This window comes from Cupressus sempervirens, chromosome 4 (assembly GCF_028749045.1).
Source record: "Cupressus sempervirens isolate cs-2001-9-10 chromosome 4, ASM2874904v1, whole genome shotgun sequence".
Classification (NCBI taxonomy): domain Eukaryota; kingdom Viridiplantae; phylum Streptophyta; class Pinopsida; order Cupressales; family Cupressaceae; genus Cupressus; species Cupressus sempervirens.
The window spans coordinates 449,080,990-449,106,028 of NC_143121.1; positions in this window are offsets into that span (position 1 = coordinate 449,080,990).

Below are 25,039 nucleotides of genomic sequence, written 5' to 3' on the forward strand. Positions count from 1 at the left end.
ATCTCATGAATTGAAATAAATCATACATTCTCTTTTAGAACCTCACATTAAAATCAAAAGTAGATTTATTTTGATTTTTTTTGATATTATTGAGTTCATTCAACACAAAAATGGAATTGAAATATTTCTCTAAATCATCTCATGAACCAATGCTATTATTAGGGAGTCTCCTAAACTAGTCTTTGGTATCTTCCATGAGTGAATGTGCAAATGATTTCATGACAACATCTTCATGCTCAACTTCATAATCATTCAACATATTAGTAAATATTTTGAGATGTTCTTGACCACTAATGTCATTATTTCCAAGGAACTTTGTGACTTTATCTCTCAACTAATTTGGGATAGGATCAGGAAAACCAGGAATACCTATAAAATATACTTACTTATATCTTTCTATATAGATGGGCCTCTTTTGAGATCCAAAAATGTTGGAGGAACTAGGTCCACTAACTTGAGTTTGTATAGAAAATTTTCCTTATTGGGTTGTAGCTAACATGGAAGTAGTAGCAGAAGAAGAAGTTGATATTGAATGAGAAAATCCTTGACTATTTATCATGAAACCACAAGTTGGGATAGAAGAAACACCTTGGCCAACTTGTCAAGCCATAAGTGGATTTAAGGAAGTGGATTTTTCACTTAGTCTCTATTGCCTTAGCCTCGTTTTCAACTTTCTCCAATTCCTATGTTAGATCTTCCCTTTCCTTTTTTCCTCTTTCAAATTCTAAATCAATCTTAGATATAACAATATTTTTGGGAGGAACAAGAGGCTCATTAATCTGAATATCCACAACCTTCTACTTTCCCTTATCAACATTCTTGGTAGTAAAATCTATCATATTTTCCCAATGGGTCTGTAAGGTTGAACTTAAATAATGATAGGTTTGTTTTCTTGTAGAAAACTTTCTTGATCTTGGATTTTGAACCTTATTTCTCCCATATCTCCAAATATATCAGAGTGTAAAGTAGGTGATTTCTTTTCCAACTTCCTATTCTTCTCTTTAATTGCTTCCATTCATCTGAGAAAAGATCCCTCTCTATGAAGGAATTCATGGTAATTATCTTATTTACTTTCTCCAGACATATACATTTGGCACCTTCCTCTACAACCCTCTTCCTGCGTGTTTCAATCTCATATAATAGATCATCTAGATGTATGCAATTTCTTTTGACATCTAGAACTTGCCTAAGGTTTGATCTACTAACTAAGGTGTTCTTATATCTCCATAATTGATTTACCTCTTTAGACATATTGGGTGTAAAATTAGTATCTCCTATGGAAGAAATAATTTTATCCTCGTATACTCTTTCTTGAGGTAATGGAGTGGTGAAAATTTCACTTAGAGGCCTAGTACTCTCAAATTTAGAATTTACTGATGAAGATTCTCTTTCTATCACATAGTGATATTATGAATGGACTGAGGTATTATCTTAGGGCTTCCATGTATGGCTAATATATCCTTTCTTCTTAGGTTTGTTCTTCCTACCAATTACTTGAGGTAGTTCTATGTATAGAGGGAACTTTGGATTTGCCTTCATATACATTCTTGTGTTTTTCCCTCTATCGACCATTTCAAACAACACTTAAAACATACCACTAGCTACTAAACCTTTAACTCAGTCACCACCCACTAAATGGAAAAAATTTTACAATGGCCATAAAACAAGAAAGTATCACGAGAATAGAATGTTGACAATAGATTTAACACAAGGGCCCAATACACAAAATAACTCTATCATGATACACTTTGGGAAATGAAAACTCTATCACATACACAAAAAAACTACTTGGACACATGACCCACCATACTATGGGATATAACCCAAGTCATCTACTTCTTGCCTAGTGTATTGAAACTTTTTTAGATCCTCAAGGTTTGTCTACTAAAATATACCAGTACACTCCCCAAAATAGTCACCATTTTGTTGGATTTTGATTTGAAATAATTTTAGCAACCTTTTAAAAGGTAGATAATTCTTAGGATTTAGCTAAGAACCACGATAAGTATTTTTGAGACAAATTTTACAAGGACCAACTTGCAAGACCCTACAATGTCTTCTTCACTTTGAACTATACAAAATTCACATATGTGTACTTGGGAATTTAACTACTTTATTTATATTTCTCAAATTTTAACATAAATTCCCTTGTAACATATAATTGGCCTTAATTCTTCTAATTTTAGGACTGTAAGAGAGATGATGAATAGCTAATCCATCAAACCCTAAAAATCCATGAATCAAGTATAGGCTCACTTCTCAAATCTCTAGCAATAAAACTTAAAAGGTTAATTTATAAAAGATTATACTATATAGAAATTCCAAACTATATCAACTCTAATGGATGACTAGTGCCTTATCCATTGGGAAACTATCTCACAAAAAATAAATAATTACTATCAGATCTATCTCAACACTTTGTGAAAAAAAAAACAATATTCAATTAGAAACCTCATTCTCATCATAATCTTCTTATGATAACTAGTAATTCACTCAACCCACATAAAGAATTTACATAATCCATTGGATTATCAACAAAATATAAATTGAGACATAATTCAAGAAATAATCATAACTAGAACTCAATAACTTTTTTATCAAATCTCATAAAATCAAAAGTTACAAAGAAAAGACAAGATTCAAATTGAACAAAAATTCTATTATTGCTTTTGTATTATCTTCCTAAAAAATATACATTTCAATGTCAATTTCTTGTAAATATGCCCAACCAAACTCAATACTATTAACCATGCTCTTCAATTTTTAATTTGGAAAATCAACATATAGTATACATGGATTGACTCAAAAAAATGAACAAAACTAGTTCAACAAAATGATTCTCAAACCCTTATTCCAAGCATTGGGAATCCTTTTATGGAGTGAGGATTGCAACAAGCTTCAAGCTAGAATAATAACTAATAGATGTCAAAATTCAACTTGTTTACAAGATAGTTACATAAAATAGAAGAGAATAATAGAAGATATCAGGAGATAACCAAAATTTGAACGACTATTATGGTGAATATTCATGATCCACTCTTTGTTTACAATGTAAGAATACACATAGAAAGTGAACTAAAAAAGTAAAGTATCTCATTTAGTTGGTTGTCTTTTTTCTTTTGTTAGTACAACTTCCCTTGATCTATTCATTTTTTATCCCCAGATGGCAACACATTGGTACTTGTTACGATCTCCCATATAGCGATATTAGTGTCAGTATTTGGATAGGTAACATTCCTAACTATATATAATTCATACAAGTTGTTAACCCACATTGAATTAGTTATGGCCTTCACTTCTACAATAGTTCTTTTTATTTTTGCTTCAATTTTGTATAATATATCAATAATATCATAAATTGTAGCTACATTTATTTAATCATTGCAATAAGAAAAAAACCTCGCATGCCTCAAAGTATTATCAAATGATGTGGACCACTCTTTGTATTCTTTCACATTTCCATCATTATCAACAATACTTGGCATAAAACTTGGTGTACCTTTGGCAAGGGTGTTCATTTTGTTCTAAATTATTTGCAATCCCTAGGAAAAAACCATTCAATTCTTTAACCCTGTTAATTAGCTTTCTAGTTGGGATAATTAATTCTTTCAATAACTCATTTTTCTATCTAAACATTGGCACAAGACCATAAAAAATTGAATATATGAGCCCCATTTTATGAACAAAGGATACATTAATGACAATGCTTCAGAGCATTGGTACTCAACACCCTGCAAGGAAATAAAACTACTATGTACACCTTGTGAATATTATTTTAGGACTTCTATCTTATGAGCCAGAAGACTTTTGATTGTTCTAATTTCCACCTCTTTATTTGTTTCCTACTCCTCATCCATACTTATTGGCTAACTAGCCATCTCACCAATGCCTATCATATTTTAATCAGTTTGTGCCCCTTTATCATTGACCTCTACAACAGGTCTGGCAATACTCAGTATTTTTACTTAATCTTCCAATTCCATATTTCTATATTTTAGGATATATGTTATTTTCATCTCCTCTCATTATATCTTTCTTGTATCAACATGTCTGTCATAAGCTCTATACAATTGCTCTTGAAGTACTTCAATTATATTCCTTCCCATTAATGAAACTGAAGTCATCATACCATGAATCTAATCACTAGAAGTATATTGGACATTCCAAAATATCACATTACATCAAGGGGAATCTCTAATTTTTATAAGGTTTGGATTATCATTTTATGGAGCTAAAATCCATATAGCCATTGTTTGAGCATCTATATTGAAACTAGACCCTCTCAATTCTCAAAATTGGTTTATATTTTCAAATGATAATAACCTTTCTTGTCTCTTAATTTGGTCTAACATAAATGAGAATTTTATCTCCCAACTTGGAAATTGAATCATGCCACTTCTCCTTATTAATTCCCTTGCCTCCTTCATAGTTGGAGCTTCACTATTAGGGTCATACTCATGCAACATCTTTACCATTTCTGCCACTTTCTCATTGGAGTCACCTAGGTTTATTTGCAATTATAACTCTTTTTTTTTCAATTTAAAAAAAAAAAAATTTAAATTATTATGACTTAACAAAGTCATCATATTTCATAAACTCGTGGGCTTGTATAATCCTATCATCAAGCATTATGGCCTCAAAGTTCATTTTGTTTGGCAATCTTTCACTTTTAGTAGCATGTTCAATCAAGAATCTTCTCTTGGCATCATCAAACTATTTATTTCTCCTTGGAAAAATTTTTAAGGCCTTTTCTTTTTCCTACTAGGGTATCTCAATTAGTTTTTTCTTCCTCTTACTTCCTTAGCCTAGGTTGATCTTTTTGGTTGTCCCTCATCCTCATCAACTTCTAATACAATGTCAGGCTCAAGGGATTCAGGAGCCACTCTATTTTTCAACACCTTAGGAACCTAAAAAATAATTTAATTAGAGTCTTAGAGATATATATTAAACCTATCCAAATATTTAGCCTCATGATAGAAACCTTTAAAAGAGGGATCAATTTTCTCCATCTCTTCCTCAAAACCCATTATCTCTCTTCATTTCTCTATCCACTCCCGATGTATATCTTCTTCTAAGAAGTTTGTAATGACATATTCTAACAACAATTTCTATTTTTAGGTTAAATTAAATCCTCTCATATACCTTAATAATTTTATCACAATATCAAAAGGATTACAAGTCCTTGCAGGGGCTATTGGAAATTTGAAATTCCTAAGGAATGCATCAATTTCTTCAATTACATCCTTGCTAATGACAAAATCTCCAATTGTGAAACTTATATAGCTGAAAGTGCCTTCCTAATTGTAGGTCCTAAATATTACATATTCATTGAAATTAATTTCCAAAAGAACTCAACAAAATGTAACCTCTTAGGAACAAATGTTGGTAGAAAATGAGGTGGTTGTGGGCATCCAAAAACTCTAATTATTGTACAATTCTTTAATAGAAAAAATCTTCCCCAATCATTCTCTAGTTTTCTGTCATCTTCATAGCATCATGAGGGTTTAATTAATTTCCTTAAATTCCTAGGAAACCTCTCTATTATAGCTCCTAACATATTCATAACAGGGTATACAAAATCATTATAAAAGGAAAGAGAATTTGAATAAGGGTAAAACCTTTGCCATACCCTGGTCCATTGTTGCATCAGTAAATTCCAATTCTTTTTTTCCCTCAATGAAGCTTGGACTGATATGTCCCATATTCTTATATAAAATGAAATGCAACAACAATGAGTAGTAGTGAAACCTAAATTGTTTAATTCTCCTCATTGTGCCATGACTATCTCATTGTGAATGGCATTGCTTATCTACATGGAAAAATCATACCCAAAATTGGTGTGTAAATCTTGAATACCTAATGTTATTATGTATAGTGCGCTAGAAGTGTCCATGATCCCATCTAACCCTAATACTTTGTTCAAACCAAAAAGCTATATTCTAGAAATATCTTCTAAAATATGTGAGGGGAATGAAATCACCCACCTTCTATTAAATTTCTCCCTTATCCTTTATTGATTGTGGAAGGTGTCTTCTCATGAATCTTTTGGTGTAGAAATTTTTATGCTTCTTTAATTTTTCATCAAAATTTTTTAAATCGATAGTTAAAGACATAGGTCCCTCTAGACTAAAATTTTCTATAAATTCCTCTTTATTTAGTGTACATAATACACTTTTGCATTTATTGTGAAATGAGTGGCTAATAGGACGATATGCTTTGATGAGAGCTTTTAACGCATCAATATCCATAAATTTTTTGGAATAATTAATTTATCCAAGTTTTTATTCCAAGGGTTTGATATGGGAACCTTACACACTTTGTTATTGTAGAAGAACCAAAATAATTCATTTTCATTCACCTTTGGTATGTTTGCATCTCTGCAAAAACTACAAGGATCCCTAAATACATGAGAATTTGTAGGATATGTATTGATGAAACTCAATAAGTGTACACTAAGAAAATGTCACACTCTAAACCTTCTATCCAAGGGATTCCATGAGTTTGAAATGCTTGGATATTGGCTTAGAGCTCCCTATCCACAGAGTGCAAGAGAGTATGATTCACATGCGGGGGCTCTTAGCTGAGCCTTAGGAATTCTCTTCTTTCTAGTAAACCATGCAATGGGAGGTTTTCTTAGAGATGAGGAGCAAGAGTGAAAATTTCTACAAATGATGCCTCAATGATGCAATGCAAATAGAGACTAAACTAGAATGAGAATACAAAATGTAGCTATGCTAAGCAAGGATGAGTGTGTTACTACTAACCTTGTTAAGCTATGTGAGATAAATTATTGCAAAAGAGAGACTAAACTAACATGTAACTATACTAAAATTCCATATGACCTTAATCTAGTATGTGATGGATGAGAGAATGAAGACAAGAAAATGGAAATTCTCCACAAAGTTCCAAAGAAACCTATTAGAAAAACTGCAGCATAGCAATGCTCAAAAGATGGATCCCTTGAGGCAAAAGCTCTCTCTCTCTTTTGAAGACATGCAGATGGTAGAGATCAAAGTCAAGATGATGGATGATCAACGATGGACTTCAAAAATAGGATTTGATCCATGTGTATGCACAAGTCAACCAATAAAATAGAAGTTGAATTTCCATATAAGAAAAAAGTCACAAAACCTTTTCTTTTAATTTGTAAATTAGAAAAAGGACTTTATGTGTGCACTTTAAGTGGGTTAGAAGAATGGGATCTTTTATTTAATTAAAAGGGGACATGTTCTTTTAATCAAATAATGAACTTATGATAGCATAGTCAAACTATAGGTTATAATCAAATTAACTGATTATCAGTAATTTGGTCAAAGTAAATGATTAATTGAATCAGCCAAAATACTGAGAAGGGGGCTAATAGTCTAGATGACAATTTCTAGGTAATCACATTACCCCTATTTAACTAATGTGTGATCGATTAGGGAACACATTACATAAAAAAAGAAGAAGCCAAGTAGGCAGTAATAGATATAGATATTTGATTCCAAAGAACAAAATATAGAAAGTGATAACAAATCTTGAATGTATAGCCTAGTAGCAATAATACTTAACACTAGAAAAAAGATGATGTCAAAATTCAAGAAGAATGCTGACACCTAGCAGAGAAGATAGACTGAGAGCAAATGAAAAGATCAAACATATGCTCCTAAGAAATAGATAGATATAGCAAGTGATGATAGAATATTTTTGCCCCCTCAAGATTGAAATCAAAATAAGGTAAGGAGGATATAGAAATGATCTAGATATGAGCAAATAAAAATGTAGTGATGTCCAAGGTGACAAATAGTTGATTAAAACCAAAGAGTGACCATAAAGTCATGATAGAATGCTCTAGTTTGACCAGAGTTGACCATGAAGGATAAAACATAAAAATTAGGTCAAATTGAGTAGAAAAGTGACTTTAGACATGAAAATTTGAATTAAAGAAGATATGAAGTGTAGAAGTGATGAATACATGAAGAAATGAAGATGCCCTAGTAAAGATTCAAAGATTAGACCTAAAAAGGTCATTTAACTACTCAAAAGACGGTAGAATTTTAAAATAGGATTTTAACCATTAATATTAACTTAGATTTTGATTTCAATCCCAAAAACAGATCCAAGATGTCAAAATTAGCTAGGGGCACAATTTTTGCAAAATTATGAAGAGTTTGAAAATTAGGTCAAAATGAGGTCAGAAGGCTATAAATGGGGTCCAAGTGTCATTTTCAAATTCATTTTATCTTTTGTGAATTTGGAGAGCTCAAAGTGATTTGGAGAGAGAAAATGTCCTTAGCAGGCATTCTAACCCACATACATCATTTCGAGTGTAGCAGGTTGCACAACCAGCCAGCTAGCTACGAGGCATCAGTAAGTTTCCAAGTTTTTACCACTTTTTTGAGGTTTTGACCTTTTTTCCACATTTTGGAAGTGAAACACAAAATTTCATGCAATATTTTAAAACTATCACATAGGTACTTTATAAAATATTGCATGATACTTTGTATCAAAAAAAGTATCATGCAACTATTCTAAACTATGTCACATGGGATAATCCATTTTTCACACGAACCAGTGCAAAATGTTGCACAACAAAAATGTATCACATGGGTATATCAAAAACTATTACATGATATCTAATCAAAATTTTGTATCACTTGCATATAGTAGGAAATGTCACATAGCTTGTTTTGAAGTATTTTTTCACTAAATTTTTTGCATTTTGATCATTTTTTTGATGTGTTACTAATGTTTGCATGTCTTGTGTTGTAGTTAGTGTTTCCAACCCTTCTCATTAGAGCCCCCAAAGTAGTGAGGTTGCATGTTGTGCAGTATCTAATGGATGATGAGACTACCACCCTAGCTAGGATGGGTTTGAGATGGGTTACGCAGATGAATCATAGATTGTTGACTATGCTTGTTGAGTAGTCGCATAGTGAGCATAACACCTTTCACTTGCCAATCTGAGAGGCCTCAACCACTTTAGAGGATGTGTATCACATTTTTTGAGTACCTTGTCACAGTGATATAGCGAGTTCTAAGTTTGATCATTGGCTTTGTACTTTTAGTTTTATGATATCCATGTGAGGTATGCTGATGCAAGGTTTGGTGATATGTCATAGGTGTATTATGATCAAACCCTGATAGAGAGGTAAGTAATGATGCAGTAGATGTTCTAGGATGTTACCATCCTAGATTGCCATCTGAGTTGGAAGTGACTCATTGATGAGTATGGCACTAATTACCCTACCAAGTTTGTTATGTTCATTGGTTGCTCAAGCCTTGGTGATTAATAGGGGCCAAAAGGACTTCCCATTGGAATGGGGTAGACTTGTGTCAAATCTTATTGTGTGGCCTTGTAGGATGGCATGGGGACAAGCTATTCTTGCAGACATGTATCATGTGTCGTGTTGGTGTTTTTACAGTATTAAGCAAAAAAATACTTAATACCAAGATAAAAAAGATCACAACAACCTAAGGATTAGCTAATTCCTATAAACAGTTATGTGTGCTTCATATTTGGATCCAACTTCAAAAAAATCAAAAAGATTTTCTACTCTTTAGGCTTTGCAAAACCAAGGTGGGTGCACCTGAGGGATGAAAGATTTACAACATGATACTACATACATATTTCACTCATTCCATGGAATTCTATAAAAACACACATCCCTTATAGCAGATTTGTCACAATTCTTCTCAGATTTATAGGTAATTCTGGGAAATAGTAGCCAACTAAGACTTAGGAATTAGATGCAAACAAGTGTTGACCGACTTTGATATTCTTTAAACATTTAAAGGAAAATTGATTTTGAAATTAGGCTTGATGCTTATTCATGGTTTATTCATATGCAGACTGGACTAATTGATTAGTGCCTTGTCCATTGGCATTCATAGTCTACCCAATTTATGGACCTAATTGACTACATTACAATCAATATTATCAATAATTCTTAGTGAAACTCATTCTTACATACATCTACACTATTACCAAGGAGATCCTATCACATTCACTAAAGAATTTACCTAATTCACTGAATTAAAAGCAATAGTGAAAATGATATACAACTTAACATAATTGCATTCAATTGAACAAGCTTTGCCTATGCAATTTCAAGATAACCAAGTACTAAAATTGGAGACAAGATTAAGGAAGAAAATATATGAGGATAACTCATCTTTATATTAATTTCCTTTGAAAATTATATAACGACTATAATAGAACTCAAAATGACTCAAGATAAGGCATCAAGATCCTATAACATCAATATATTCTTAGATAATTTTAGAGAAAATACATCATAAAGTTTGCATCAAGACTAGACCGAACAAATTAGTAAGACAAATTGTAAATTAATTGAACCTTTTCTCTAGCCTTGGAATCTCACTTATATAGTATGAGATGCAATAAGATTAAGGCATAGAGAAACTAAAAGTTGTCCTTAAGATAGAAAAATATCTACAATATTACTATCATAAAAGGAAAAAATTTGTACAACAAGAAAAACTTTACATCATAACATTCTTTTGTGGGACCACTTTCTATTACACCTTTTGTTGCATTTCTTTGCTGGTCAAGAATTTGATGATTGGCCTTATTACTATTGTAGCTCGTCAGAGGTTGTAGCCAATGGGATTGATTGTAAGATATTTGGCTTTACTTGTTGCAGGCTTACTTCCACTTGAGGCTCTCCATGTATATCATCATGAACTAATAAGATAATAGTTATATCTAATTTCTCTTTTGCCAAGTCACCAATTTGGGTTTCTATGCTTGCAACTACAATTGGTTGCTCACCTTGTCCTCTTCTTCTCACTTCATCTTGTTCCATATCGTCATCATCAATTTTAGCATGTTCTAACTGCTTTGCATCAATGAATTATGCCATTCACTTTTCAAAAAGTGTGTCATCTAGCCAATTAAATTGTAGAATATCCTACTATTTCTTCATAACATATTTTGCAACTTTGTCAATTTCAACAAAATCTTATCTTAAAGAATCAAAGAATAATTAAAATTTTAGAGTTTCTTTAGTTGTAACAGACCACCATGCATTTCCATTCTCATTTATGACTCTATTCATCCTTAGACAAAATAGGTCATCTAATTCTTGGGCCCATTCCTCCTTATTTTTCAATTTATTCTTTTTATCTAAATCGTGTGGGAACAATTCAAATTTAACACTCTTATATTTGTCTAAATAACTAACAATTCTCCTTTGTAGCTCAAATCTTTTATCATCAAATGCTGAGAGATCATTGATATCATAATTCTTTTCTATATGTTCATATGATAAACTAATGATAAAAAAGCATAAAAGAGTAACCTCTTTACTCCTTTTACTCCATTTGTTAACAATTGGCTTCAAGGCTTCATCATTTTCCTTTATCTCATCCCATATATTTACTATCTTTTCTAGTTGCTCATAAAATGAGGGCCAATCAATTATATTAACTAAATACATGAGAGATTTCCTTAGCTTATCCTCATATTGTACATTTAGTTCCACATGTTGTGCCCATCATTTTCTTTTTTCTTCTTCAAAGTCTTTTGTAGTATAATACTGTAGCCTTTATGGTGTGTTTGGGATTTCAATAAGAGAAGTGGATTTAAAAGGCTCCAATGGCGGGAAAGGATATGTGATTCTTGGCATGGTAGATCATCCCATCACTTTATTCTCTAGTTCAATCCTCTTTTGAACTTCTTTATTGTATGCAACCAAGACTTCCTCATACTTTTCTTGTATCTTTAGTATTTCTCTCTTGTCTCTTTGAGTTGTGGCTAAGGTGAGGTTGATTGATCCAACACCTAGCTCTACTGCCTCTTCAGTGGTAGTTTCTTCAACTCTCTTTACAATCAAGCTACCTATAAAGCTAGTATCATCAAGCTAGGAAGAGCCAGTCCTAGATGTTTTTCTCATTGACCAAATGACCAATGCAACATGATCCTCACTAAACTTAACACCTTTTAATTCTTTCTTCCCCTTTTCCTTCGTACTCAATTTATTTGCAACATAATTAAAAACCATGGCATCTGCAATATCCCAATTGGGTAGAAATAAAACCCTAGATGCTTGTATCATTTGTCTCCCTTCTTTAGGGGTCAAGCTCTTGAATTATTGCATCATATCTTTATTTTATTTTTCACATCTACCTCTTCCATTTTTGGATGCTCTATTTTCAATTTATTGCATATTTCTTCAAACATTCCAATGTTTGTCCTCTAAGAAAATTAGTAAAAGGCTCTAGATTTGACAAAATTATTGTTAGAGATAAATTCATGGCTAGCTTGTTCCATCATAGGGTCCAACTCATTTCCTTTGTAGTCTACCACTATTAACTCAAGGCTTGGCATTGGAGGTTCCTAAGGATTTCCTTCCTCCAATTCTATTGCACTAATGAAGACTTCCCCTTGGGATCCCAATTGTTCCAGTTGCTATGTAGGGAGTTGTTTATCTCCTATTTGTAATGGGGACTGAGTGGGTGAATATTCCTTAATTTGAGGTGCTTGTTCCTTTTACACTCTTTACCTCTTGTTCATGGGCTCAGCTGGTCTTTTCTTAAGGACAACACTAGTTGATCACATTATTTGTTTTCCCTTATGTATAGTAGCCTTTTTATTCTAAATCACACTGTAACTAGGTCTCTTTTGAACAATTAACTTCCCTAATCCCACTATAGGAGTAAATGTTAACCTCCTCATAAGTTCTCTGGGATTTTTAGGAAAAGAATTAATAAAGAATAGCTTCTTTTCATTCATGACCTCTATAATTTTAGGAAAAGTGGTCATTAGTTTATTGAACATATCTACCTCTGTTTTTTCATTATTTAGAGGCTTATAGTTATTATTAAAATAATTAATGAATTCCAAAACTCTGGACTAAACTCTCCACTTTTCCTTTTTGATCTCTTGCTCTTGCAGAGAGAACTCATTCCTTATTCTATCTTTAGGGAAGTAGGGTTCATGATTTTTTGAACCAACTTTATCTCTTCACCTAAACATATTAAAAAATCCCTTAGTATCACAAAAATAGGGGTGAGATATAGCCATCTTGTATTGATCCAAGAAATTATACAAAAATACCCAACCACCCTTAGTGATAAAAAAATGGTCAGCTACAATACAAGTGTGGAAAAGTGAACCTCTAGATCTACCAACCAGCTATGTCTCTTCCAACCCACCTATCTTCCATATCATTTTAGCTATCCCTACCTTTGGAGGTACTTGGTAGGACAATACATGAGGAGTCCCTTGAAAACCATATACCCTAAAAGCTATAGAAACATGGTAAGGTATGATATCAGCCCAATTGTGAGATACTTTCAAATTAGAAGGATTATCTATAGGCCTAATAAAATCAATCAACACCTTAGGGATTTTGGGATTGTCCCTTAATATGATGCATCTTCATCTAGGTGCAAAATATCTATCGAATCTGACAGAACTAGCTTCCTCTACATCCTAGGTTATGTCTATACTCCACAACTAGACTGGTAGAGCCTCTGCTTCATACTCTTATCTCAAGACCATCTCCTTTTCAAAATATGTTACCCCTTTAAACAAGAACATGTGCATTAATAGTGAATAATGGCCAAAAGTCTTTTCCACCTTGCCTTTTGCTATTCCAACTAATCCTATGTGGATCTCTTTTGCTATATAAGATGCAAAATCAAAAATAATATCCACACCAAAAGAAGAAATCTAAGTCATCATGTATAAAAAAAATTATTGGCATTAAATTATGTTCATCCTCACCAAAAACCCTACTTAGAGTCATATATATTTCTATGGCCCTAGAAATAAAGAATTCTTTCTTAAAAGGGTCTTTATTAGATGCTGTGACCATTGGAAAATTTCCAATTGAGCCCAAGTGTGCCCTTAGTGCACCTTGCCTAACCCTGTCCCTCTTAGATAAGTATTTCTTTTCTAGTCCTGGTTGGTCAATGGTCTCATGGTAATCTAAGAGTGGTTCCAAACCAAAAACCTCTCAAATTTCTTCAGCACTTACACTTATCAAGCACTCCTTATCTAATCTTCTTACTCTCCTAGCTACTAGGTCATAATTCTTAGAAATGGTTGTGAGTAAGTCAACATCCGTAAAAACTCCAAGGACCACTAGTTTTCCCAAATCAAAATTCCAAATATTCTCATGGGGAGAAAACATTTTTCTTTATAACAACCACTTCTTAAAAAGATAAAGCCCTATTTTAGAAGTGGTGGCATCCTTGACCCAATTCCCTTTTTCATACAAGCCATCTACAATTTTGAGCCTAGGGTTCATAGGAATTAACTTTTTAAACCTGGGCTAACTAAATCGTGGGTTTAGATAATTGTTCAAGAAAGTCATCATGAATATTTCTACTTGTATAGTCTACCTTTCCCAAAAAAAATTCATTGGATGTATGTTTGCTAATGATGCAAAAAAAAAAAAAATCTTTACTATCTAATGGATTTGGGTACTTGGTTGTTTTCTACTCTTGTAGTGCAATTCTACAACACACTATGTATATTGGAAATTCTTTTGCATTCTGACCACATAAGGAACAATTCTTCAATGAATCTCAACTCTCTAAAATTCTAAAATTTGTTTACATAAAGAATAACTTAGTGAAATCCTACAATATATTCCTAGTTCCACTTCACATGGGAAGCTTTAAATCTCATAAATGGACTATAAGAAACATAGGGTGGCATCACCTTCTAAATTTGAAAACAAGCCATCAATTTAAAAAAATTCGATGATCTAGGGACAAGTTGGTAGTCAATCCAATCAAATTTCTCCATATAAGCATTTCCTTCCACTATTGACAACTTATTTTGGACCCATTGGAACTTGTAGATACGTGCCACACTCTCGCTATGTTGCTATGCATAAACATCAAGCAACTCATGCATATGACATAGCGACCATCATTGATGCATCTTTGATCTGATGATCTACATTTTACAAGTATTTTAATGCAATTTTAATGGGTCCTTATAAATTTCCTTTGGTTTCCATGTTGCGTACACTAAAAATAGAGCAAGTTTCCATAGAAATATGGTGACCATTGTTGATCTGGGAGAGATCTGATAGCTCTAATCAACATGTATCCTTTTCTAAGTGTAAATCCAAGTAGCATATGACATGACATCATGTTGATAGGCTTGCAAGGCTTTTATGACAAGTGGTCTTTATGGCACTACCTTTTAATTAGGCTCCACCACTTTTCTAATTTCATAGGGGGTCGCTATGTCACATTTGGAAAAGTTCTCACAATTTTTGGTGGTGACATAGTGACCACTATATACTTCAAAGAAATCTAGCATCATGAAATAAGCACATTCTCATTATGATATTTTATTTACTACACCTAACACTTTTTACATTCCATCATGTTGATGAAGCTCATTTATGATAGACCAAAATCCTAGCACCGGTCTTTAGGTTTGGTCCCATCATGTTTTACTTTTATAGGAGGTCACCATGTTGCTATTGGTAAAAACTTAACATTTTTGAGTGGTGACATAGCAACCACTATTGATCCTAGTAAGATCTAACAACACAAATAATCAAGCATATATTATTGGTTACCATGTGTAGAATCTCCTTGGTTGCTATGTCATGTGTAATAAACTTCATGTAAATTTTTATAATGATAATGTGACTACTGTAGTTCTTAAATAGATCTGATGACAAAGAATATTTTGAGAGATTTATGAAACATAGTAAAAGGTCTTTCAAAGGTTCCTAAAAAAAAAACATTTATTTCATTATGATTTCTCACTCAATTTAAAAGGTCAAATATATGACCTAAAGGGCTTGCCCAGGGCACAGATCTTGTTCTAATTAGGGTTTTTCATAGGGTTAACCAATTTTGATAAAACCAAACCCTAATTTGAAAATAAGAACTAGGGACATTCATAGAAAAATGTATTCAAGAAAGCACAAAGTAAAACCATGACCAACAAGCTACATGAGATAGTGTGTCATGAGGGTCACTCTTAGGCATGTAGAGCAATGTTAGCATAGATCTTAGCATGGGAGCATATTACTATTATTTGACCACGAGTGTAGCCATGGGAGTAGAGCTAGCCCTATATTTTTAGATACACAGGATTTGTTCCATAGACTCATAGTGGGGATGTCACTTATTACCAGTGCATTTTTGATGAGTTGATAGCTTTTACATGGTGGCCCTATCGAGAGTTCCATAGATGGTTTGATGCCTACGAGCTAGAGTATATGCAATATAGTAGACCATTAGTAGGTAGGCACTTAGAGATCATGTAGAGATTTGTGATTATTTGGGTATGGCATTAGTTTTCAAAGTGATAGGTGATCTCAGTGGAGACTACTACCTATTCACATTTCCACTTAGATGAGGCATGACTATTAGATAGTGATTCAAGAGACAACAACATTGGTACAAACTCCTTTGGATTATCACCTAGATGTAGCTGATGTAGGGGTAGATCTAGCCTATCTATATGAGATGCATAGATATCCTTTTCTATAATTTATAGAGCTAGATGCTCTACCCATAGCAGAGGGACATGAAGGAGGTAGAGGCAAAGGGTAGAGATGGATGGAGGTTAGGGATAGTTCCTTATCTGGAAGGAGATAGATGCAGGCACAAACCACTAGGTAGGAGGAGGTGCCATTGAGACAACAATGAGCAATACAAGTAGAGGTGTAGGAAAAATAACTAACTAGGGTGGGTGATGACTGAGATGGTAGGATCTAGGCTCTAGAGGTTGAGTTACAGGTAACACAAATTACTATTATAGTATGGGATCAACAACTAGTGGATACACAAGTAGAGGTAGATAGATGAGAGCAAGCCTTGAGAGATGATTTAGCCAAGGCTCAATGAGAGATGGAAGTGGGACACAACTAGAATAGTGTATTATCATGGGGTATATATTGTTGTAGTCCCTATAGACCGATGGGTGCCTATTTACTAAGAGAGAGTTGGGAGATTAGAGGGTGTGGAGCAGGCACTAGACAAGAGATAGGATCTACCACTAGGGCCACCATAACTGCTAAGGGCATGAGTAAGTCATAGGATAATTCTGATAGTTTTAATTGTACTCTAGCGTATATTTTTGAGACAAGTATCCAGATTTTAGATCTCACATTTGTATATGTATTGTGAGACATTTGATATACATGAGATACTATATTTGATTGAAAAATTGGTGTACTTGTATCATTTGGATGAATGTTTAAGCATTTTAAGTTTTAATGTGATGTTTCAATTTCTATTTCTTGCTCATGTATGTGTTTCCTTTACGCTCATGTATCTCTCTCATGTGTGATGTTCATCTCTCATGTGTATGATATAGACTTATGTTTTTGAAACATGTGACACTTGGATATATTGAATGTGATGTTTAGATTAATCCCTTTTGATAAAGGATGGAAAAAAGGTGAAGCAAAAGATCAAGAAGATGAAAAAGACATGATAAAGAAGAAAGAAAAGAAATATATGAAAGAAGTTAGTCAATATGTTTGAGAAAAGATGGAGATTTCTCCCCATATGCAAGAATGCAAAACTATGCTAGAGAATGAACCTATAATGCAAGCTAATATACAAAGTGGCTTACCAATAAGAAACACATTATATTTAGACTCTAATTTCATCATTAAGCATTTATTTGATATATCATGAGATCATACAACCATCACTAGTATAACATGTAAGTCAAGATTACTACACAATTAGATTCCCTAAGTTTAGTATAGCAAGATTACACCTGTATGGAGGCATAAGCACCATGATAAACACCAAGTGTGGTCTTCCAAAAATAGTCAAGGATAATACATTATAAGCAAAAGTTTCAAGTAGGACAAGCATGAATGCTCAAAACATTGTAAATAAACAAATCATACCCAGAAGTAGAAATCAAGAAAACATGCCCTATGCCCCCAGTCTTCTAGTGAATGACATCCTTGAAAGACTATTAGGGAAGGAACATATAGCAAACAAATTGTCATAGAAAACACACAAAGAAAATAAAGATCAGCATAGGTTAATCATTTAAGTGTTTAAGTGCATGTGTGTAAGTCACTTGGCTACTTTGTCAAAACTTGATTCTGATAGCAAGAAATATCTCAACATTTGAGACTGTAGGTAAACTATTTGAAAAGTGTTGAGAAACACTTGAGGTCAAGTTGGGGGATAGTGTTGAAAAACACTATTTATTGAGTTTCCAAAGAAACCCTAATGTATAAGGACATCTCAATAGGCTAAGTAGATATGCCCTTGAGATGAGGACAAGAAACAATTCCAAGCTAGGAAATGTGGTGTGAAGTGGGTGATTAAGACTGATAGACATAGTTGCAAGGATCTCAAGTAGTACCTATTTTCAAGTTTTCACCACTTGGCAAAAAAATAAATTTTAGGACTTTAAAAAATAAATGAAAAATTGTATTTTTTGAATTTTTGAATTTTTTTGGTGATACATCAAAGTGCCTATTGCTAGGTTTTCACTAAGATGAACATTTTTAGGTCATTTTTGGAATTTTAGGATTTTTTAGGATCATAAATGTGTACAAGATAGTTGTGTTGCAAGCCTCTAAGCATAGAACTTCTTCAAATGTAGGACATTGATAGGCTCTACATGTTCTTCCCCTTCAAGAGTAGATAGTTGATAAGGACTAGACTGAAATACTACCATGATGATGTACGAGCCTAACCAATTAGGTTCAAACTTTCCCTTCTGTTCTCTATGCTGCTAATTTTTTGGATTCTCTTTAAGCACAAGTTCACTAACTTGAAACTCATGTGGGTGAACTTTCTTGTTATATTGAGTAGACATGCACTTCTAATAAACCCTTCATGTGATCAAAAGTAGCCTTGTAGCATTCATCAAGAGTTTCTAGTTCCAGTATTTGCATAGTTCTATGGTCTTCATTAGTTATTAACCCATGTAAGGAGACTCACAAGGAGGGGATCTCAACTTCTAGTGAGAGAATGACCTCAGAGCCATAGACTATAGAATAGGACATGGCCCCTATAGGAGAATGAATGGTAGATCTATAGGCCCAAAGTGCTAGATTTATCTATAGTTTCCAATCTCTCCTAGACTTTTGAACTGTTGGGCTAATAAGGCTCCTAGAGAAGAAGTAGTAGCTAAGATATACAAGATCAAAGGTTTTCCTAGAATGAGTGGTATCAAAACTAGAGGTTTAGCCAAGTACCCTTTGATTTGGTCTAGACTGTGTTGACATTTATTATTCCATATATGAGCACAACCTTTATGAAAATTCCTATTAAAAGGTTGAGATTTATCAACTAACTAAGAAATGAATCTTTTTATGGATTGTAGAGATCCTTGTAGACTTCTAAGTTGACTAATATTTTTTGGAGGAGGCATTTCCATGATTGCTTGGACTTTTCCAGGATCAATCTCAATGCTCTTTGCTAAAATAATATAGCCTACGAATTTCCCAGATGTGACACTAAAGGCACACTTTTTCGGTTCAGCCTAAGTTGAAATTGTTCCATATAGTCCAATATCAGACTAAGGTCATTAAGATGTGTGTCTCATTTTCTAGATTTAGCCAGTGTGTCATCAACATAGTCTTCCATATTTTTATGCATCATATCATGGAAGATGGTGGTCATTGCTCTTTGATAAGTAGCACCAAAATTTTTGCCAAAAAGGGCATGACATTCTAGTAGAAAGTACCCTAGGCACATGTAAAAGTAGTATTCTCTTGATCAGCTGGAGCAATATTAATTTGGTTATATCTAGAAAATCTATCCATGAGGGAGTACATTTCATAAACTTCCATCATGTCCACTATTATATCTATGTTTGGTAGTAGAAAGTCATCCTTGGAAAATTCTTTATTTAGATCTTTGAAATCAATACAAACTCAGATGGATTTATCATGTTTAGACACATATACAATGCTGGAAATCCATTTTTCATAGTCAATAGCTCTGATAAAGTTTTCACTTAGGAGTTTTTCTAACTCAGCTTCGACTAATAGGGGTACATGTGGATGCATCTTTCTCAATTTTTGTTTAACAAGTTTTATGCTAGGGGATATAGATAAATGATGCATAATAAGATCTATGTCAAGCCTTGGCATATCTAAATATGTCCATGCAAAATTGATCTTCTTGTCTTGAAAGAATTTGGCAAAATTCTCCTTTTCCTCAATTGACAATGATTGAGCCACATGGATAATTTTAGGAGATTCCTCTATCCCCAAGTTGATAGGCTATGTAGGTTTGATGAGACTTAAAGATCTATACTAAAAATAACTTGGAAAACTACCAAGTACCTCATTTGTAATTTCCTCAATGAGGTTCTTACCATTAGATACATTTTTTTTAATACTTTTTTTAGGTTTAGACACCACCACAATGTCATTTTTGCCATCTAATCATTTTTTTTTCTTTTAATTTTATGAATAAGGTTCTTGATATTTTATTTTGTCATGTTAACCATGGGTTCACTTATGGAAGAAGTGACAGGTTCAATGACAATTAGGTAACAAGTGATCTCATAGTTATTTTGAAAAGATGGTATTTCAGATCTTTGGTTTTGAATTGACCAATCTATGAGGTCAGGGTGAACCAATGAGAGTGATGGGGAAGCTTCAAGTTTGTGAATACAAAATGACTCATCTCTGATGACATGTGAAGTCAAATCTATAGTGAATGTTGCAAAGGAGTCTAGATTAGGAATAGATCTAGAGGAACTAGCATGATCTACTAAAACATGTTGTGAGAGACACTTGTTTGACCCTATACTAGACTCTTCGACTACATTTGGTTGGGTTACATAAGCATGAATGATATCCTCTCCTAGCTCACAAGATGTGTTTGATAGGCTTTCCCATTCGTACTAGTGAGAGTCTATACTTTGATCTCTAGCAATTAGATGATAAATATTTTTTCTAATCCATCCCTTATTCATATCTTCATGGTTAAATTCATCTTGTTTCAACTATGAAGAGGTGGAAGCTTTAACATCATTATTGGTAGTGAACATTTCTTCTCCCCAAAGAAGGGAAGTTATAGGCATAAAGTCCTCAACTTGTGAAGTGGTAGCTATAAAGGGAGGATCATCATCCTTAGATTCACTAGACATGGGTGTTCTTTGATCAAATGTTGGTATGTCATCTTCTGACCAAAAACCTAGGCCAGCAATATCTTGAGTATCATGACCTTGAGTATGACTTAAATATTCAACTAGAGCTTTTTTGCTACTAGTTAAGGATCCATGGCCCTGATATCCCATGTTTGAAATAAATTTATATCCATTTCCATAGTGTTTAGGAGAAATAGGAGTAGTGATTGTGACGTCCTCCTCATCTTCCTCTTCCCTATAGATCCAATCTTTAATTGCTTGTTCTTCTTTCTCTACTTCTAGGGAAAGTAAGGATTGCACAAAGGTGCCAAAAAGAGTCATTGCGAAAGAAAAAGGCTTCTTTTTGGTAGATGGTTTTCCATAAGACTGAGGGGAATAAGTAGAACAACGATAGAGTCTAGAGTGTTTTCACCCATACCAAGGCCCATCATTTTCAATTTCTATTTACACTTTGTAAAGGATGGTGCCAGCTCATAAGAAGAGGGATTGTGTAGAACTAGTGTTTCTACAATAGATAACGTGTTTATAGACATGGAGTTGTCACTAAGGACAACTATCTCAGTACCATTAAAAGGGAATTTGATGCACTAATGGTATGTAGAAGGTACTACTTGCATTTCATGAATCCATGGTCATCCCAAAAACAAATTATATGCAAGTGGTATGTCTAGGACTTAGATAATGACATCCTTCTCAACTGGACCAACTCTAATTTGAAGTAAAATGAGAGCTTTGGAAGATCTTCCAACCTCATCATAGGATTTTATAGTAATTTTTCACCTAGGGTCAATGGAAAATTTAGACATGCCCAAATGTTGAATCACATTGAAGGAAATGATGTTCAACCCTACACCATTATCTATCAAGACTCAATGGATGTGAGTACGAAAAATTTTAACTTTAACATGGAGAGTAGGGTTGTGGGGATTACTGAGGGCTCAATCATCATCTTCAAAAAAAGTTAGGTAATGATGTGAAGAGATATGGTTTACCATATCTTGGAATCGTTCTACATCAATATCTATGGGGATGTTGGTAGAATGTAAAGCTTTTTCAAGGATATCCTTTCGCAAAGGGGATAATTCTAACAACTCAAAAATGGAAATATGAGCCAGTGTATGTTTGCAATTGGCTGACAAGGTCATAGTTAGAGATCTTAGAATTATTTGGTTTCTTAGAAGATGAAGCATTCTTAGGATCATGAGCAACTTCTAGGACAACTTTAGATTGCCCCCCTAGTGACGATGTTAAGTAGTTCACTCTGTGTAGAGGAAGATTTAGCCACTTAGAGTATCACCTTAGGTATAATGTCATTATGGTTTTGGGGAGCATGCCAATTTTTTAAGACAAATTAGGGTCTTTCATCATTAGCTTACTTGTAATCATTAGAGCTTGCCATGCATAAATACTCAATGGGCTCAAGCATGCCTATAATGTTGTTTTTGTTAGCATTGGCATAGCTGATCTTAGCATCATGATTCTTCTTAGAAAATGTGGAGGTTTCACCTTTCTCATATTTTCACAAGGTTTTTTTAAAAGTTGTGTGGTCAGAATTTTTAGCAAGGCCATCTTTGACAACTTTACCAGCCTCAATGAGATCATGAATTATGTCTTTGAGCTTGAAATAGTTTTTAGTGTTGTGACCCTTGCTTTGGTGATAATTGTAAATGTGATCCTCTCTCCACCAAGGAGGTCTAATGGGTGGGTCATAGGGGTAGGAATTATCTAGTAAAGTAATCAACTTGTTTTCAAGTAAGGTTTTTAAGACTACTTCATAAGGCTTGACCATTGGTGTATAAACATGTCAATTTTTGATAAACTGAGAGCTCTTGTTAGATGTTTATGGGTTTCAACCTTCTTAGTACTTTGTAGCACATATAGCATTAGAAAGGTTAAATGTAGGTTCTGTGGTCTTAGAAGTTTCCAGTACTCTATCATTGAAAACAATTTTTTTTTAATTCCAAGGTTTGCCTTTGTCTTTTCCATTTCCATTGTTATTTTTGTCTTTGTTCACAACAATGGCATCCTTCTTGATAGCAACATCCTCAATGCAATATGCACTCTCAACAATTGCATTAAAGGATGTGAATAAATATTTTCTTAAGTCAAAGTATAGCTTAGGTACAAGTCTATTGACAAAAATATCAATTTTCTCAACTTCACGAACTTGCCGAGGGTACCTAGAGTATAAGGATCTCCATTATTGAAGGTATGTTGCAAAGAGTTCTCCCTATTTTTTGTTTAATTTGGCATAAGTCCAACACAATTATGGGATGTTGAATGTTGTAGGAATATTATTGGATAAATCATTGTGCAAACTTGTCAAGTGTTTTGAGAGGGGGGGTCTATTTTTAAAACCATTTCATAGCTTTCCCTCTTAGACTTCTAGGAAAAAAACACACAAGATAAGAGTCTTCATGCATGAAATCCATGATAATAGCATAGAAATGTCTCACATGATCATGAGGATCACCATTTTCATCATATTTTTCATACTTAGGAACCTCTATATCCTTAGGAAATGAGGGCATGTATAAATTCCTATCAAATGGAAGAGCACATATTGATTCAATAAATGAATTCTTAGGTGGCTCTTTGGAAGCTTGCACTTGTGCCAATTGTTTCCTTAGTTCTTGCATTTCTTCTTTCAAGATTTTAGCCTTAGTAGGTTCTCATTTTTGGATTATTTATTGCACATCAAAATCTTGGGGGAGATTCCATCCTTTCATTTCCATATACTAGAAGTATAGATCCCTATTTTTCTCTAAAGCTTTTAGCATCAATTTTTGAGTGAGCTCATCTTGTTGAAATTTTACAACATCCTCACTAGTGATATCCTCATCACTTTTGTGATGTAATTAGAATTTTCTAGGTGTTGAAGGGCATGCCCTTGCATTGACTCTAGGAGTCCTTAGAGGTGAGGGATTTCCATGGTTTCCACTGATATGAATGTGTTCAAAAGTGTGTTTGGTGGTTAGCTTCAACTTGTTGATCTACTCTTTCTTTAGCATGGATAATTTCCAAGAGTCTTTCATTTTTACATGCTTACTCTTCTAAGAAGTGTTTGATTTCATTAGGATTTGTGTTTGTCAAAGTCTTTTCACCCATGGGTGTGTCAAAGGGGGTTCCACATGGGTTCTCAAAATCATAAATCAGATTGTACTGACCATTGGTTGTCTGCATTTGACTAGAATTGGATTTTCCACACAAGGTTGTCTATGAGGATACCTAGGTGGAGTCTCTAACTATGAAAAAATAATAGGGGAATTACTAACATTACCAACTTGGAACCTACTCATGATCAACATGTAAAGATGTGTCTTTGCTTAATAGGATGAGAGAAGTGTTTTAGATTTGAAGCTCTTATAATCAAGAATAGTCACTTGTCAAGGTAGAATAGATGGCTTGTCAAAGGTGCTCAAGAATTTATAGTACTCAATGACTTGAGCCAAGAAAGTGAGCAAGAAGTTCAATAGTGAATAGCTAGCATCAAATGGTAACCAAATTTTGACAAGTGATCATCAATGATGTTTCAAGACTTACATATAATAGACTAAACCCATCTTTTCAACTTTGGACAACACTTAACATACAAATGTGTGACTAGGACCAAGAAGGACTTAAGTGACAAGATCCTAGATCAAATAAAGAGTAACACAGACCCTATTTTGGTAGAAAAATGTCTCAGGCAATATTCTTTCAAAACCCAGGTGATATTAGGACAACATAATATATTCTGTGACACAATTTGAAATACTCAGGAGACACTTTTCTCTTGGGAAATAGTTCACGCAAGGCAAGATGATAGATTTATGTATAGAAGGGTGATAGATCTTATAATAGTAGGGTGACACAATTTTTAAAAATAACTATTGCGCAATATTTCTCTAGAGAATGTATGATAAAGTATTAGTTTTGTGTAAAAAAAAAAAAGTTTTGACTCCAACTTGTGGTGTTTCATTTTGA